Source organism: Hakea prostrata, chromosome 7, assembly GCF_041222555.1.
Source record: "Hakea prostrata isolate BN-2017 chromosome 7, UWA_Hpros_2, whole genome shotgun sequence".
Classification (NCBI taxonomy): domain Eukaryota; kingdom Viridiplantae; phylum Streptophyta; class Magnoliopsida; order Proteales; family Proteaceae; genus Hakea; species Hakea prostrata.
In genome coordinates, this window is record NC_142606.1 from 64,798,678 (window position 1) to 64,804,209 (window position 5,532).

General features: G+C 39.5%; 1 pseudogene; it reads right to left on the bottom strand.

The window, feature by feature from the left end:
- Window positions 1-487: 487 nt before the first annotated feature.
- LOC149011699 (metal tolerance protein A1-like) lies at window positions 488-2,787 on the bottom strand (annotated as a pseudogene).
- Between the last annotated feature and the right edge of the window lie 2,745 nt (window positions 2,788-5,532).

Genomic DNA, 5,532 nt, shown 5'->3' on the forward strand with positions numbered 1-5,532 from the left:
AGACTATTCATTACCTTTTCCGCCTAATGGAACTATGAACTCACTGTTACCTCTTAAGAGGTGCAGAGCTTGCTCAGTGCTTTATCTGTTTGGTAGCATGATTGATGTTATATTACCTTCGGATATAATCTATCACTTTGTCTAATGCATATGGATTGGCACATGGGGTATCTCGAGGTCCCAGACTCGGAATGGACTGAAATTCGTTAAGTTGATCCAAAATGAGCTCGCGAAAATGACTCATTGCTTTGTGGTGACGGATCGTTTTGAGGGCGTTTTGGGCATCTTACTGTTTTCAGTAGCATTTTTGTAATATTGTGTTTTTTTGTTTTAGGGTTTCTTGGCACTATAAAATCATGTTTTGTGCATCTTTTGGAGAGCAGATGAATATTGTTGTTTCTGAAGAAACTTTTGAGAGACGAAGTTCTTCATTTTTCCAATCCATCTTCTGTTTGGCCTTGTTTCTTTGTTGTTTCGGCATCATTGTCTAGTACCATATTAGCACTGCATCTTGTGTGATCTTCACATGACAAGCCAACAAAACCTTTCCTACGGTGATGGCCCAAATGTGCAATTCATGAACAACAACCTCATCCATCCCACAGAGTCCTCTTTCAAGCTTGGTTGCATCAATCTCTCTCGGTGTGCTGTCCATCAGAACCTCTTAAATGTTCCTCAGCATTCTTCTTGTTGTCCCGAGCATAGTCAGTGAGATGATAACGGTACATATCAAATCAATTATCTTCCACTCATGGTTTATACCATATGGTTGCCCCTGCAATCATCAATCCAACACTGGATGGAGTCTCCTAGTACATCAAGCTAAGCACCTTGCAAGTTGGTGTTGATTTGCTTTTTATGTTCATGAGATGCTTCTGCACTTTCTGCATCCACAGTAGATTTCTAAGGCAGTGGCTCTGAATGGTTAGCACTGTGAGCATGATTGTACTCGTTGTGTTGTTTGGACTGTCCTCCGTGATTATGTTACACAACGCTTATCCCATGGCTGTGGTCGTGGCCATGACCGTCGTCATAATCATGGCCACCATGAGCATGCCCATTACCATGGCCGTGACCATGAGCATGTCCCAACAAGCATATCACTATGATATTAACCAACAAACAAAAAGCAACAACAACAAACATCCGTTTGCCTTGTACATCGCTAGTGTGATTGATTAATCTAGCAGTGGCTTCATAAACTAGTATCCTCGAAAGGAGTCATATCAATTGGATGGAAACCATAGCACCAAGGATTTCAATCTGTTATTCCCAGATTGACACTGAGAGGGGGGGGTGAATCAGTGTCTTCAAAAATTCACCACAATGTGGCTGGGTCTACCAGACAGTGTACCACCACTCTGCAATCAAGGCACTCCAATATGTGCAACAAAGAAAAATAAACAAAAACGCAATGCACCAGAGTTTACGTGGTTCGGCCAAATTGCCTACATCCACGGAATAATACCCTACCTAGGGTTTCGTATATTACTCAATACACTCTTAGATATTTTGACTGCTACAACAGTCCAGGAACACCAATCCCTTTTATAGTCTAAAATGCAATTCAGACAAGAGCACCAACCCCAACCCCCTAGACAAGCTCCAACTTGCTAGGTCACAATGTAAACCAATAATTCAAGTTCCCCAAATTACATTCATGAGCTAGATTCTTCATAACTAAACATAACCTAGAAAATAATAGACAATCACTTGTGAATACGGGTTACCTCAACTTGTGTAAGATGCATGGTAACAATACTTGTTTCTCTTTTTCTCCAACCCCTTTTTTTTTTTCTCTTTTCAATCTTTTTCAGTTTTCTCTCTTTAAAAAAGCCATACAACCATGTTCCCTTCTTTTCTTCTGCTACTTCTTTTTTCTTCTCTTTCACTTTCTTTCTTGTTCAGCAAAACAAAAGACTTCTTATTCCCAAGCTTTAGATCTCCATAGCCAACCAACGTCTTCTGGTTCGACCTCCACGCTATTCCCAAGCTCCTCAAAACGTCCTCTCTTTTGCTGGAGTTTGCTCTCCTTTTATAGATTAATTTAACTCAGAGTTTGAATCAAACTCAGAGTTCCTATCTGACTTAAACAAGGAGTGTTTTAACGTACAAATCGGACTAACTTCGAGATCTCCAATGAACAATCCCACCGTTGGATTTGAAGATCAAGAAGTCTTGAAGTTCTCCTCCAAAAATCGGCTCAATCGGACACTGGATGACCATCCGATGAAGAGGTTGATCAAAACTGGACAGAGACCCTCAAGAACGGGATTCTTGAGTTTTCTTTATTTGAATTGGATTCTTTCTCTCAGAACCTTTTTGTGTGTTGATGTACCATATCAAAGCCCACTTAAGTTGTCAACAATGACAACACCTTCATTTTAGGCCAATGGAACAACACAATCCTAAAGAAACCGAACGACTGAAGGGGCATTGCTTCCCATGCACCCAGATGCCCACAAGGAGAACAATGAGATCGAAGAAGCTGCAACATCGGAGAGCAGATGTGCAGCGCCAGTTAAGATGGCAAGACTGTTGACTTCAATTCCACCAACTACCCTCACTCATGAAGACGATACAAAGTGCAACTGCCTTCCAAAGCTTCCGCATGGATTTAGTTCCTTCATTGGCATCCTTCCTATTAGTTCCAGAACCTGAGAATCCACATTTTGCTTCACCACAGATCATAACCTCTCCAAGGCTTGGGTCTCTGCTGTCAGGCACACCTCCATTAATTTCAATAATCTGTTGCTGCTGCTGCTGTTGAGTATTCTGGTCTTCCATTAGGTTTCTTTGATAAATTTGACTGAGAAATCAGATCCTGAAGAACTTCTAAAAAGGAAAATAAGGAGTTTGAATTAAGAAATGATATCAGATTCAAAAAGCAATGATGAATCTGAGAGACTACATTCTTCAATCTTCAGACTCAATAGATCTTGTTTCTCTATTCGTACCAAATAAAACCAAGTCTCTCTCTTTATTTTGGTGTAAGAACCAAACTTGTCTCTCATTATGCTTTCTTCTTCCACTGTGTTGTATCCATCTCTCTATATCAATGATAATTGTAGGAAAAAAATTAAGAGACAAGACGAAAAATTATGAGGAGCCATTAATACCATAGTGAATTTTGAAGAAATGATACCAAACCATCCCATAAAATCCTTTTTCAGTTTGATTCTTAAACAAATATCAAACCATTAGGCTGCATCTTCTTCTTTTTTTTTTGGTTTGCCAACCCCGGTTTATAACCGGTGTTCGATCTGCGTCGCACACCTGGCTGTGGTGGGTGAGTCTCCCAGTGGGGATTTTTGCATCCCCAGCTACCACTTGGACCAACCCCCATTGGTATTAGGCTCCATCTTCTATTACTATTTACTAGATACTTCAATCACAGACTTGTTATTTCAATTTAGATCCTAAACGCATCATATGGGATCACCCATAGGCAACAGATGAACCCCAACGAACTTTGCCCTAAAACCTTGTATTTCATTGTACATGACCTGATTATGTTATAGAGCATTGTTCATTGTTAGTCCGCATTCAATCAAGGCTACATTATATTCCATTTGGAGTCCCATTCAACCATTAAAGTCCTAAAATTCTAATCCCTTTTCTTGAGATCAACTTTTCAAGAAACCCAACTTTTACGTATGGAAATGAAACATGAAGGGCCAAAACATAAATGGTACATGAAACTTTTTGCAGCAGCATAATAGCTCTCATACTCATTATAAAAGCCTATTGAGTATGACTCGTGCTTCACATTGGGTTGAAGACGGACATGAGGGTCCTGCTCCCCGGTGAGTGAGCGGATGTGTTGTATTCTGTAGGTCCATGTAATTATAGTTTTAGTTGTATATGTAATTGAAACATGGTTTAGGTCAATTGCTAGTAGTGGTGCTTCAAAAAAAATTGCTAGTACTGGGTTAAAGTTATAATTATATTGAGATTAGGGATTTAGGTTTCCCTATAAATAGTCTATGTGGGATAACCTAAGAAAAAAAGAAGAAAAAAAAGAGGAAAGGGTAATACTTTGTGGGTGTGAGGTTTTCTAAAATAGTGAAACTTATTTTTTCTTTGGTGGACATAGGCAGGATTTTGCTGAATCACGTTAAATTTCTCTTGTGGGTTTTGCTTGTGTTCTTCTTTGTTCGTGGTTGTGCATCCGTTATCCCTAACAAGCGGTATCAAAGCTTGAGGTTTTGCAATTTAACTAATTTTCTTTTGCAAATGAGGATTTGCAATAGGGTTTACTTGGTGAAGAATAACCTACGAATCTGATCTATGAAAGATGTCGATTGGTCAATCACGAATTGAAGTGGAGAGGATCGGAGGAAAGGATTTTGAGTTATGGAAGTTAAAGATGGAGGCTTTACTTGTGGATAGAGATCTATGGTACGTGGTTGAAGATGATAAACCATCAGAGGCGGTGTTTGTTGAGATGAAGGAATGGATAAAAAACAATCGGAAGGCTCAAAGTCTAATTTGGTTGTGCCTTGCTGATAATGTTTTGGTGAACATGACTTCTAAAAAGACAACAAAGAATCTCTGGACGAAGTTGGGAAGCCTTTATCAAAGCAAGTCACTCATGAATAGGTTGTTTCTGCGAAAGAAGTTGTACAATCTATGGATGAGTGAAGGTGATTCATTTTCTATGCATTTAATTATTTCGATTGGTTCTGGTGTTAGCAAACTATCTTTTGGATTGTAGTAGCAACCTTGTTGTCCAAGGAGATGAGAAAGATGGGTTTTGAAAATACCATGAATGAGGTTCTGGTGGTTAGAGGGAGAAGCAGTGAGAAATCTAAATATGGTGATAGATGTAAATCTAGGGGAAGATCTAAATCTCGAAATAAATCTGGATTAAAGTGTTAGAAGTGCAAGAAAGTTGGACACTTGAGGAAGGATTGCAGAAATAAAAGTGTAGGCCCAGAAAAGCAAGAAGAGGCATCATCTTCTACTACAAAGAAGGATGATGACAGTAGCACATGAGATCTGTGCATGGTAGGTAGTTCATCACATGGTGATTGCAATGAATGGATAATTGATACTAGATCATCTTTCCATATGACACCTCGCAGAGAATGATTTTGTAGTTATGAGCCATGTCTCGAGGGTACAGTGAGGATAGGAGATAACACAAAACTGAATATAGTTGGTCGTGGGAAGGTGAGACTGAAGATGAAAGATGGAACAATCAATGATTTACCTGGTGTGATGCATATTCCTGGTCTTACCAGAAATCTTATGTCCGTGGGAACTATGGCAGATGTTGGTTTCAATTTTAGTAGTGACAAGTATTCATGCAAACTAACTCGTGGGTCTATGGTAATTGTTAGAGGAGAACGACATAGGAAGCTGTGGAAACTACTGTGCAACACAGTGTTCAGTGGGGAGAGCTATATCTCTGAGCAGATGGAGGAGGACTCTTCAATATTGTGGCATAGAAGGTTGGGTCATATTGGTTGGAAGGGAATAGAGACCTTAACAACAAAGAAGCTAGTGGATGGAATACAAGATGTTCTA